Here is a 14,121-nt window from a genome sequence, read left to right as displayed (position 1 = left end):
TTTATGGTAAGTGTACACAACTGTACATTTTTTTTATACAGGATGTGGAAATGGGGGAGAGATTGAATTCTAGTTTGCGGGGTTCCTTAATAGAAGTTTGGGTAGGGAAGTATGGGTTGGAGAGATTTATGTAGTGGTGGAGAGGAGTTCAATGTGGGAAGTGGTTGGGTGGTAAAGCAGAGGAGAAGGAGGAAGTAAGGTTGGATATGGTATCAGTGAAGTAGGAATTGAATTTGGAGGTGATAGGTTCAGATGACGTATTAGGGTATGGACATGGATTAGATTTGGTGCCAGGGTGAAGCAGATTATTAATAGAAGACCAAAAAAGTTTAGGGTTAGTTTTCCTATTTGTTTGCAAGTTCCAGAAATGTTGTTGCTTATCTTTGTAGATACATTTCTGGCTTGGTTTCGAAGCTGTTTAGAATGAGTAAGATTGGATGGGTTTTTGGATTTAAGCCAGCATTTCCAAGCTTTGTCCCTATTATTCATAATTTCCCTGTTAGATTTGGATAGCCATGGGGCATGGTTACATTTGATTCTCTTGGATCTAGTAGAAGCTAAACTGTGGAAGATATTTAAAAAGGAATTGTTTAAGTAGAGGATGGCATTGTCTAGAGAGAGAGAGAGTTTTGAGACAGTTCCAATTGTAGCTACTTAGTATACTGTTAAAGGTCTTAGGACAGAATTTAAATAAGTCTTGTATTATTCTAATGTTATGGACTTTTGCTATGGATGAACTGTTTCAAATAGTGAAGGCTGGGAGATGGTCACGAATGGAGTTTGCCAGAGTGCCATAGGTAGGGTATTTTGAAGGATCTGAAACCAAGATCCAGTCTAGAATTGAGCCTTTGTTTGGGTTTGAAGTTAAACCTGGTGTTAGTATTAATTAGTTGTAGAAGATGGAGTAAGTTTATACTAGAGGGGGGTGGACAGGAGAAAGTAGAGGCCCAGTCAATGTTCACGTCACCTAGAATAATAGTTTCATTTTTTTATAGCAGCGGAGACCCAAGATAGTATGCCTTCTAAAATAGGGATGTTATTTCCTGGGGGAATATATAAGACTATTATACAGAAATTTTTACAGTTGTTGATGTCTAGGAAAGAAATTAGGATCTTGGCATTTTGGAATTGTGAAATGGGGTTGGTAAAAGAGGAAATATTAAAATCTGTAGAATAAATAAGGACAATTCCACCTCCCCTTTTATGACGTCTGTCTGCTCTAATTACATTAAAATTGGAGGGCAGAAATTCTGAGCCTTTTATGGAAGGTTTTAACCAGGTCTCAGTTGCAGCTAGGATGTGGGTTCTGTTTTGGGTAAGCCAAACATGGAACTCGGTATTCTTGTAACAGATGCTTTGAAGGTTTAGAGTGGTAAAGTGGAGCTGTTTGGTGAGTTTAGGGGAGTGGCATTTTTGGGATGACAGAGTAGTTTGGGGCCCTGGGTTGGGGTGGATATCACTAGAGAGTAATAGGAGTAGAAGGAATAGAGACTGTGGGATAGGTCTATTAGTTTGGTAGTTTGGAGAGAAAGAGGGGAAGAAGGTAGTCTGGAAAGTTTCTTTTATAGTGTGGGGAATATGTAGAATGGAGTAGTATGGGTTTTCTAAAGAGAAAAGGAGTTGAGTTGTAGAGGTTGAGGCTGATGCTAGAGTAAGAGACAGCATTAAAATCTGTTTGTGGAGCTGTATAGTTAAGGTAGGTAGGTAGGGAGTAATGGTTTAATGCTGTAAGGTTTGAAAGTAGAGGAAGATGGACAATTAAAGGGAGTAGATAAGTAAACTATAGTGAAAAAGAATACATAGTGAGGGAATGCAGTTATGTAAGGGTGTAAGACTTAGTGGACTTAGTGGATTGGGAATGAGAAGAGGGTTATAGGATTGGTGATTAAGTGAGTGGGTGTGATGGGAGTGGTTATGAGTGTATAAAGGAAATGAGAGGGGGTGGTTGGGAATGGGGGGTAGGGTAGGGGAGCAAAGTGACCCAGAGCACAGCGGAGGATGAACGGAGCAGGGAAGCACCTAGTTGAATACTTATGCCTACAAAAACAGTGTATGAAAGCTCCTGTAAATCCAGAGTCTCTTGTGTTGGAGTTTAAAAAACAGTTGTATAAACATAGGTGGTGGACTATATTCTGGTTATTTTTATGGGACAGTGAAATACTGGTACAAAGGCTAGAGCAAAGGGTATGAGGTCAGAGACAGTTGGGAAGAGACTGGTCGGCCCTGGTAATGCCCTACTCAGTGATTAAAGGGAGTGGACACTAGGAGTTTGCAATAATATTATAAGTAGCGATAATCATAAACTAATAAAAAGTACGCATACATAAACTAGTTAAAATTGTGGTCAGTTCCACTGTCTGCTGTAGTGTTGGTGTTAATATGAAGGCAGGAGTCAGGATACTTAAAACTACCCAAGAGGCTTTTACTGTTGTGAGTCCGATAGGAAATATTACAGGTTGCCCACCTAGAAAAGAGGGAAGAGCAGGAGGGTCAAAACAGCAGTGCTAGAGAAAAAAAGTAATATAAAGGGGAAGCACCGATTTAGAAGAGGGAGTAGGTTATCAGCAGGAGGAGGTAAATAAACAGGAATAAGATAAAATGGAGGAATGCAGTAAGTAGTCTAGAGAGAGAGTGGGTTAGCTAGTACAGATTATAGGAGGACTAAGCCAACAGGGCATGTTCAGAGAAGTCAGAAGATATCAGAATAATGCACTCACACAAAAATATGAGAGAGCAACAAGTTGTTGAGAATAGCATTTTAGGAAACACCAGCAGATATTACAAGTACTTAATAAAGCAGTATATGGCACAAGAATGAGACATGCATAGGTAACCAATCATCATACAGTACAGCTGTAATGTAATGTAAAAGTCACTTAATAAAATAAAGAAGCATTCATGAACTAATACCTAACCTCCACATAAATAATTGTATCAGGAAAACTCATCTTAAATTAGGTCATCTATATAGAAATAACACATTTCTTACTCAGGAAGCTCGAATAGCCCTCATTCATGCCTACCTTCTTCCCTGCTTAACGTATTGCTCACAAATCCTTACTAACCTTAACTCCTCTCTGCTTACTAGACCTGAGACTACATATCACAAAGTAGCTAGATTTGCAACCCAACAATCCTGTAGCTTGCACCACTGTCTCTCTCTAAGATATTTAAACTGGCTAGAACTACCCCACCTCCTCCTTCTCTCTCAGCTCCAAGCCATACACTCAGTTATTTACCAGCCATCCTTCTGCCCAGCCTTACACTCTATCTGCCACTATGCTCCTTCAGGAAACCTCCAAAGCTCTTCCCAAGACCTCTTAAAAATCTATAAGCCCAAATCTAAAGCAGGAGGTAACTTATACAGCTACCACCCCTCTACTGAATGGAACAAACTTGCCCTCGAAATTAGAACACACACACACATCCCAATTTAAACTAACTTGAAAAGAATATTTCAATTAGAAATAGCTATGTCAGTGCTCAAACTCTCCTTGAAAACTCTACTTTCATCTCCCTAATCAGATTCTTCCTCTTCATTGTACTTGTATCCTGTTAGATAAATTGTAAAATAACCTTTTTTACTCCTATGTTGCCTTTTTATACTAACTACTACTTTTTAAAAAATTGCTATGGCTGTAATCTAGCTTTTTTAACATTTTTTTCTACTTAAATAATATTTGTATGATGACAAAAGGTAATCTGTAAACTCTCAAAAATGCCACTTGTATAATATCTGTAATCAGTGACTAAATGTTATATGTATGTACTGGAGCTTTTCTCCCCAGGCCTCTGCTGAAAAAGGGCTTTGGCTCAGTCAGACATTCCTGGTCAACAAATGTAAAATAAAATAAATAAATAAATAAATACACTGTTACACTATACAGCGGTACAGGATGCCTGCCATTTCAGAATACTATGAAACACATTCTAGCAGCAATTACAGAACACGCTAGGTAACTAGGCTAATTTTTACAGTGATATGTTAACTCCATTGGGGAAGAAGCAGTATGCGGCAATACAAAAAGCCTGACAAAGCAGCCAGGTTACGAAAAAACACACGAGAAACATACGCAGTAACTCTAGAAAGTAGACCGATGTTTCATTATTTTAGAGTAGCATAGTAGCAGTCTAATGTCACTGATTCTAACAAGATGTACTTACTACGAGTCGCTTGTCTATAAATTATGTACCAGATTGATACTACACTAAACAAATACATACAAGGCAAAAGAACAAAATTGATGACATGGCCACTAGTGGAAAACGGAGAACAAACCTAGTTTTATGCAATTACGTAGCACAAGCAACTGGGTAACTGCTGCCACTAGTCTACTAAAGAGCGTGCAGCAGTTGTATTCATGACTGAATGCAGTGTATTCCAAACCAAGCTAGACATTTGATGAAGGAGAAGTTACAATTAAGATAGGCTTAACAAAGGGGAAATACTCTATTTGCAATAAAAAAGTCACAGTTGGTGAACAAAAGGAACAAAAAAAAAGCACAGATTACCTTAAGTAAGCAATTGTACTGTAGCATCGGACAACATGCAGTCCTATATATTTTAATAAAAATAACAATAGAGAATTTTGGTAGTTAAAATATGTAAGCTACATACGTGTATATTGTTGACAGATAAAACAGTACTATAAACAAAAATGAGAATGTTAAAAAAGTAGAATAAGTTGTATGTTTTGTTTTAAAAGGAGAGTTGAATAAATATAAGGTTCTGTATGCAGAGTAGCACAAACTTAAAAGGTTACATAAGAATTTCAGGGAGCAGAGTATAGACGAAGCTTTGGAGTTTGCATAGGAAGCATAGGATGAAGTAGTTAATGGTAAGTGTTAGTAAGTTAGTTTGACTGTACTACAAAGGTAGGTACTAATCAGGGAGGGTGAGTACAATGGCAGGACCAGTGTTTTTTAAAGTGGTCTTTGGTTGCTAGCTTAAATTGTTTAGGGTGAGTCAGGGTCCTTATTTCTAGTGGGAGTTTATTCCATGCAATAGAGAAATGGTAGCTATATAAGTTTCACCTTGTGTTGGATTTGGGTTTATAGAATTTTAGTAAGTCTTAGGTTGAGCTTCAGAGAAGTCTGGTAGGGGAGTAGTGACAGATGAGAGAAGATAGACTTGGGCATAAATCAGGCTGATTATAGGATGGAGTGTATGAACTGGAGTTGAGATTGTATTAGCAGGTGAGGTAGTTCAGGCCAGTTCAGGTATTTTAGGGAGAGACAGTGGTGAAATTTATATGTTTGTTGAGCTGCAAATCTAGCTATTTTGTGATGGATTGATTCTAATTTGGTAAGTAAGGAGGAGTTCAGATTTTTGAGTATTTGGGAACAATAGGTTAAGTATGGTAGAAGGTATGCATGGGTAAGAGAAGTCATAGCTTCAGTAGTTAGGAATTTGTTTTTTTTGATACAATTGTTAATGTGAAGATTGAATTTTAGTTGGTCGTCAATGGTAATGCCAAGGAGTTTTGTCCTAGTTTTGACTTTTATTGGAGTATTGTTTAGGGACCATATGGAGAAGGAAAGTTTAATGTGGTTTGTATATTTAGGTAGAAAGAGTAGTAATTTTATTTTCTTAGGGTTGAGAATGAGCTGATTATTAGTGAGCCATGTCTCTACTGAGTAGAAAGATGTCAGGGTATTTGTTAGGAATTCTAAGAGGAAATTAGCAGTAGTTATGACTGTAGAGTCATCTGTGTATTGGACAATGTTAGACTGAGGACAAGAGGAGCGGGGTGAGTTGGTGAATATATTAAAGAGTAGAGGTCCACGAATGTAACCTTGGGGAACATCAGTAGGGCTGAGTCCCATCATGACGGTTGCCTATCAGAGAGATAGCTAGAGAACCATCCAACTGTATCAGGGGAGAATTTTGGGTCTACAAGTTTATTAAGTAGCAGAGTGTGTGTGAGAGTGTCAAAAGCCTTAGAAAGGTCAAGGAATAGACATGATATGAGTTTGTGATCATCTTTAGCAAGGGCTAAGGTGGTGAGAAATTATAGCAGAGCTGTGGTTGTACTATGCTTGGGACAGAAGCCATGCTGTGTCGGAGTGAGAAGTTTATCTTGTAAGTGATAATGTAAAAATAAATGAATTCACTGTAGTCAAGATAATGGAGTCATAAAACCATCAAAATGTATATGGGATCTAATGTGTAGTTATTACACCAAAAACAGATTCACGGGGTCTGATATTCCCTCATTAAGCTTACAAAGGGTACAGAGGCCTGATATCTGGTCATTGCACCAATAAAAGTAAAGTGTACATTGATCCCATTAATACAGCCACTATACCCCAAAAATGTAAATGGATTGCAATTCAGTTTCAACTTCAGCAAAGTTTTTCATAATTAATAATTCATTTATTTTTACATCTGTTATCAGATAACTATTTAGATTGATCCAAAAGCCGTCTTAGATGAACTAGTCCATTCACTTCAACAGCAGGACCTGTTACCTGCAGACAGCAGTCACACAACACTTTTAAGACTCTTCCAAGCTAAAAATAGCTCCCCATCATTCCCATAATGCTCTGCCACTCCCCTTTTCTCCAGATCTCATATGCCTCTTAGCAGCAAGCATCAAGAGGCATATTCAGCCTCATTCACTATACTTTTAGAAGAATTTAGTCAGCATTTTTAATCTCCTTCTTTATATCTTAGAATATTCAGGACAGAACTTTAATTTTGCTTGTTTTTGTGCATTGTTGTCTGTAATGGATTAAGTGTACTGTGTACCGTGGGCCTCACCAATCCACACACAATTTTTGTTTTGAACTACGCATAATGTACATGTGCTGTTGGATTCACCTCACTGATTTAATACCATTTATGAACTCCAATCATTTCAGTCCCCAAAAATCTTTATCAGTTACAGCCATCTCACTGTATGCACCTTGCATCTGTGATTGTGATAAAAATGACCACAGTAAAATATTCCAGATTGCTTTACACAAGTGCATACTAGTCCTGCAAAGCCAGACTAATGACTGTTTGATCATGACAGCAGTATCAGAAGTTCTCATACAACCCCTGTACTCATTACTATAACCCCATTGTTGACTGTGTGTACCTTAGATGTCTGTAGTAAAGTAAATAAATATGGACAGAGTAATGTGTTTCATGTTTCTTTCACACAATTGTACAATAGTCTAGTATCTCAACTCATTTCACATAAATTCAGAATGGCCCTACAAAGTCAGACTGTTTAAACTGAGCAAACAACAAGAGAATAATTACTTTCATCCACAGACACAACCCAGAAGTTGTAGTCACTTTGGTGTAAACACTTGTTCTGAGTATGATAAAAAAATAGTACATTTTGTTCTCTTAGTGCAAGAATCTGGGACAAAAGCCAGAGGTAAAGACCTTGCATCAGGGACAGATTTTAAACAGTGCAATTATCTGCTTAGAAAGTTGTAATAGGTTTTGCATTAGCATGTATTTTTTGCAGACATGAAGTCTGAAACTGAAATGTCTGTCATTATTTAGTGACTGCAGTTTTCAGTAATTAGCTAGAAAAATAGAATTTTTTTAAACAAGAAACATCTTTATTGAATTATTACTGATGACACAGACAATCATACATTTATATAATAATATAATCTTAGCTGCAAGCATTTTACATCACAGACCATATTGATAAAACTTTATCTGCAAACATTATACATCACTTCTAATCTACCCAGTCATTGTTAGGCAAACATTACATAGCTCATTCAGATCATAGCTCATTCAGATCATGTCTACCTTTAAACCTAATTCTGTATGAATTGTTCCAACAATTCCCAATAATCTACAGAAAAATAGAAATGCTACGAGAAAATGACCACAAATCTGATGCAAAATCATGGGCATTCTTCAAAATCAGGTACAGTTGGGAGCCATTTCATTTTTTTTTTTGCAAAAACAGTAGCCACAAGTATCCAGACTTGTTTCATACAAATGCATTTTCTGAAGGGTACGAAATCTGAAAACTCAAATGTCAGTCGTTCTTCACTGGCTGTACTCCTCAATGACTTGTTAGAAAATCACAGATTTTATGAGGAACAGAGTAAAAATGTATGGCAAATTCAGGGACATTCTATGAAATTGGGGACAGCTTCAACTTTGTTTCTCACAAAGAGTAGCCAGAGAATAAACAGTCCATCTTATTTCATACAAAGTCAGATAAAGCCAAACTTTAAACTGAACAGATGACAAGAGGGTTAAGTTGCTTTCAGCAACAGTTATTCTTCCTTATATAGTGGCTACATTCCTCAACAATCTGCCAGACCAAAAATATTAGACAAGATCAGGGTTCAGTCTGTAAAATTAGGGACAGCTGCTTCAACTTTGTTTCAGGTAAATATTAGCCGCAGAGTAACTATTCCAACTTATTTCACAAAAATGCACATTAGTTCTTAAAGCCAGACTTTAAAATGAGCATAAAATAAGAGGTAAATTGATTTAATTCACTGCCAACCCCCCTCTGTATTTATTGACTGTAATCCTCATTGATTTGGCAAATCAAAAATATGAGGTAGTCAGAGACATTCTGCAAACCTGGGACAGTTTTAGCTTTAACGACAGCCGGAGAGTAAATATTTCAACTTATTTCACACAAACGTACACTAGTCCTTAAACCCAGACTTTAAACTGAGCAAATGACAAGAAGGTGAGTTGAGTGCATCCACAGCCAGCTCATGAATGGTTTTGCCAGCAGCCACCCTTATCATTCTTATAACCCTTATTCTAGAATGCAAAGTCTTTTAGTGGCAGGAAGAGGAACTTCTACAGTGGCTGTGGCCCAGCATTGCAGTTTAGGAGGAGTAGCAACAGTGTCTGGTGGATACCAGATGATCCCTTGTGCTCACCAGCCTCCTGAAATTTCAGATGTATACCAAGACCAGGATCAGCAATACAATAGACTCGTACAACGTGGTATGTAATGCACTGTGGTGCATATTAGAGGAACTTGAACTTTCACCAAAGACACTTCCATGCTGTGTAGCACACCATGTGTTGGCCATATACAAATGAAGACATCACCTTGGAATATGTGGGCATCTGTATCTGCAAAAAGGTAGATTTTTAAAGTTTCAACTGTAATGTTTTTAATATATTTAAAATGGCAATATCCTGAGTCACAAGCTTTAAGAGAGTCCAGATTTACCGACAGTGGGGTTACAGGGATGCAAACATCAGCTGAGTTTCTGAGTGTTCTCCCCAAAAACTAAACTAGAGAATTCTTTTGCAAAGTTTATAAACAGCAGAAGGATCGGAATGTTACATAAGCTAAGGTGAAGCGTTGTATACAGAGTCCCACATTTTGCTATGGGAAATCTCAAGTAGGTTAGACATCAGGATACAATAAAAGTAACAGCAATTCATGTTCATGGAATTTTTTTTCAAGTCATTAATATACTTAATTTGAGGAAAATTTTGACTTTTGAAAATTGTAATCTAGGTTAAGCCTTTAGTTAAATAAATTAATTTTTGTCACCCGTTTCTTGATGTTGTTTGCTTTTTTCCTTTCTGAATTACCATGTTTCTTATAAACTCGATTCCATAATACAATAGTTAAAATCCCATAAACATTTACATAGTACAGATAAATAACATTACACCCTTCAACTGATTAATAATAAAACGTTTGTGCATTACAAAAGTGTCAACTGAAACCTCTAAGCTCTGAAAGCCTGCTATTTCTGTTTTCCTTTCACTGTATTGTATGTAAGAAGGCCTCTGGCTGACCAGCTTTGAAGATGACTGCAAATTGGATGCAGTCACTGACTCTCCCTTAGACCCTTGACACAGATTAATAATTGGTGCCAGAGTCCTGCTTTAAAACTCAATCCCAAAAAGTGCATCATAGTGTCTTTCAGAAAGGTAGTCACCCCAGCAAACTCCTACAATAAAAATTCTCCCCTAAGAGTAGACTCTGTAGTAAGGGATTTTGGTTATGCATATAGAGAGTGATTTGGCATTTGACTGTCATGTGTTTACTTTAGTGAAGAATTCAGTGTTGTACAACATATAAGCAGAGGTTTGGCATGTAGATCTAAACATGTCATTGGTCTGCTGTATTCTTCTTTTGTAATACCACTTATTGCTTACATATACCCTCTTTAGTATGTATATGGCCAGGCATATGCAACAACTGGAGCGCTCTCAGAGATTCCTCACAAAAAAGAATTCATAGTGTGCAAAAGAAGTCCTATGCAGACCACCTCAAAGCCTTGTCCTTGTATTCAGTCTCCTATAGGCTGCTGAGAAGCGACCTATGTTTGGGCTACAGAGCATCCCTGATCCAGCCCTAATGGGTCTGTTGTCTAATCCAGCCTTAATGGACTTACTGTTTGTTCCAGCCCTAATCGACCTGTTGCGCAAAATTACAACAAGTATCATCAGAAACACCTAATACAGGCACCTAAACCTCAACTGCAACATAAGCAGGACATTTTATTCATTATTTTTATTTTACATTTGTTGACCAGGAGTGTCTGACTGAGCGAAAGCCCTTTTTCAGCGGAGTCCCGGGGAGAAAAGCTCCATGAATGTAATATAGGACAGAGTAACAATAGTAATAGACATTTAGCATTAGACAAAAAGACTAGTTGTAGAGTCTTTTAGGTATACAATCATCATTACAATTCAATATCAGAAAATAAAAATAGTCTAAGTTATTTATGAATACAAACCATATTTTACAATAATTGTCAAGTTATATCGTATATAACCAGTACTGGGCAGCATGCAGCTTAGTTAAGAGGTCAGACTGAATAGTAAAGGAGAGTGACTTGAGTCGGGGGTCTACGCTGGTTGCTTTAAAGCAAGAAGGGCGGATTTAGGTTAGGGAGGGTGTGAACAGAGGCAGGTCCAGTGTTTTTTCAAGTATTCTTTGGTGGCAATTTTACATTTTTTTAGGGTTTGTCTGATTTCTTATTTCTACATGGAGTTTGTTCCATGCAGTAAAGGGGTGGCAACTATATAGGTTACTGCCTGCTTTAGTATTTGATTTGTGAACATTTAGTAAGTCTTGGGTTGAGCTTCTGAGATGTCTGGTAGGAGAATAGAGTGAGATGAGAGATGTGTCTCAGAGGCCCCCCCCCCTTCTCTGGAACAGACTTCCCATCCATGTGAAGCAGACTTCATCCCTGCACTTATGCTGGTAAAGCCTGGAACAGTGGATGGAAACCATAATTATACCCCTGGTCTGGCACCTATGTTTGTATTAGAGAGAGGATGCTTGTAAATGCTTGTCCATCAATACCCAAGTATATATACAAATCCTTTGGAACCAATACCTATCAGAATTTATTGGGAAGTCTGGGTAGGCTTAAAAAGGCCCTTTAGTGTCAGTGGCCCAGTATTCTAACTACTATGATACTGTGATACTATGAGAAGGCTCCGAATTAGATGGTTGGGTGTCAAAACAATAATATTCAGTTCCCAAAATGTTCTTTCATCAAAAATATATTATCCCTTTATAGTGGAAAAATTAAGGTTTTGGCAAGCACTGCATGTAAAAGGGTTTTGTATTTGCCTGTTTACTGTTGAATAAACAAGTATTTCTTATGTAACAAGTTCTTTTAAAATGATTCTGATTTCCCAGTAGGTGCCTAGTTCTTCTATTTTAATGCATTTATTTGCTGTAATTGGACTTTTCATTTTATGTTTGTTTTAAAGTTTTTGTTGTATTTTAATGACGCAATATTTTCTAAAAAGAGATGATATGACATGCATGAGAAAAGGTAACGTCTTGCACAGCTAAGCAATAAATGCTTCTAATAGTCTGAAATATCATGCCCTCCCATTCTCTTTCAACCCAGGATCCAAAGTAAGATACTTATGCTTGTCAAAATATACTTGCAGTACTAAGAATGCTTTAAAACCAAACATTGCATGCTTCCAGTCTCCTTTATTTATTGACTGCATTCCTCAGTAACACTGTGACCGCCCACATGGGTGCATGCCAGGATTAAAAAAATTAACTTCACATAATCTGACCTGCTGATACCTTTTCAAACTAGAAATGAGCAGCTATCCACTGCCACTGTACCATTTAATATTCTTAGGCTTTCAGCTCATTGCTAATGCATGGATGAGCAGCTATCCACTGTAACATTTAATATTCTTAGGCTTTCGGCTCATTGCTAATGCATGGATGAGCAGCTATCCACTGTAACATTTAATATTCTTAGGCTTTCAGCTCATTGCTAACGCATGGACGAGCAGCTATCCACTGTAACATTTAATATTCTTAGGCTTTCAGCTGTCCACTGTAACATTTAATCTTCTTGGGCTTTCGGCTCATTGCTAACGCATGGGCGAGCAGCTATCCACTGTAACATTTAATATGCTTAGGCTTTCGGCTCATTGCTAATGCATGGATGAGCAGCTATCCACTGTAACATTTAATATTCTTAGGCTTTCAGCTCATTGCTAACGCATGGACGAGCAGCTATCCACTGTAACATTTAATATGCTTAGGCTTTCGGCTCATTGCTAACGCATGGACGAGCAGCTATCCACTGTAACATTTAATATGCGTAGGCTTTCAGCTCATTGCTAACGCATGGACGAGCAGCTATCCACTGTAACATTTAATATGCTTAGTCTTTCGGCTCATTGCTAACGCATGGACGAGCAGCTATCCACAGTAACATTTAATATGCGTAGGCTTTCAGCTCATTGCTAATGCATGGATGAGCAGCTATCCACTGTAAAATGTAATATTCTTAGGCTTTCGGCTCATTGCTAACGCATGGATGAGCAACTATCCACTGTAACATTTAATATTCTTATTCTTTTGGCTCATTGCTAACGCATGGATTATGGGACTACAGCTAACAGATGGTTTATGCACATTAGATGGGGTTGCTGCTGGCCCTTTGTTTAAATAAAGAAAAGTTTTCTTTACTTGAAATGTGTAAAGTACCCCAAGCTGAACAGTCACATGTAATCAACATGCCAAATCACCAGGCTAAGAAGAAATACTGGTTGGCTAACAAAGAGGCTAAGAGAGCAGTCTCTATAGCATAGAACAATGCAAGAGAGGCATTTGAGCATTTTCTGGAAAGATGATGGCGCAAATAAACTCTTATTAGGTTGCAAAGCAGAGACAAAAAGATAAAGAAGGTAGTCAGACCCCCTTCATAAGGGGTGTCAGTCAGACAGCCTTCATAAGGGGTGTCAGTCAGACAGCCTTCATAAGGGGTGTCAGTCAGACAGCCTTCATAAGGGGTGTCAGTCAGACAGCCTTCATAAGGGGTGTCAGTCAGACAGCCTGCATAAGGGGTGTCAATCAGACAGCCTGCATAAAGGGTGTCAGTCAGACAGCCTGCATATGGGGTGTCAGTCAGACAGCCTGCATACGGGGTGTCAGTCAGACAGCCTGCATACGGGGTGTCAGTCAGACAGCCTGCATACGGGGCGTCAGTCAGACAGCCTGCATACGGGGCGTCAGTCAGACAGCCTGCATACGGGGCGTCAGTCATACAGCCTTCATACGGGGCGTCAGTCAGACAGTCTTCATACGGGGTGTCAGTCAGACGGCCTTCATAAGGAGTGTCAGTCAGACCGCCTTCATAAGGAGTGTCAGTCAGATAGTCTTCATAAGGAGTGTCAGTCAGACAGCCTTCATAAGGGGTGTCAGCAGCAACTTCTTTGCCAGTCCACAAGACAGCAAAGGCAGATGAAAAGAGTAGGTACTAGCAGTTACCCCCCCCCCGACTGATCCTAGGACCACTTCTCTTTGGTGTATACTTGGCTGATGCCAAGGCTGGTGCCATTACAAACAAATGGAAGCACAATTCCCAAAAATCTAGCTAATTCAGATCTTCCCTGGTTGCCTGTCTGGTCAGTATGTTACAGTCAAACAATGTATTAGTAGATAATCCTCCAAGTGGTAACCATTTCAGACTTACACTAATGAGGCCTTGTTCTCTCATAAAGCAGTGATGCACAGTTTAGTGGATCCATTTCAGACTTACACTAATGAGGCCTTGTACTCTCATAAAGCAGTAATACACAGTTTAGTGGATCCATTTCAGACTTACACTAATGAGGCCTTGTAATCTCATAAAGCAGTGATGCACAGTTTAGTGGATCCATTTCAGACTTAC

The 14,121-nt window shown here is 38.4% G+C and overlaps 1 protein-coding gene across 1 annotated transcript in view; it reads left to right on the top strand.

Moving 5' to 3' along the window:
* Nucleotides 1-14,121, top strand: part of CALCOCO2 (calcium binding and coiled-coil domain 2) — a 997,525-nt gene that overhangs the window by 249,300 nt on the left and 734,104 nt on the right. The window lies entirely within an intron of this gene.

This window comes from Protopterus annectens, chromosome 13.part0 (genome assembly GCF_019279795.1).
Source record: "Protopterus annectens isolate FY-2018-M chromosome 13.part0, PAN1.0, whole genome shotgun sequence".
Lineage (NCBI taxonomy): Eukaryota > Metazoa > Chordata > Ceratodontiformes > Protopteridae > Protopterus > Protopterus annectens.
This window is presented reverse-complemented; position numbering and strand designations above follow the sequence as displayed.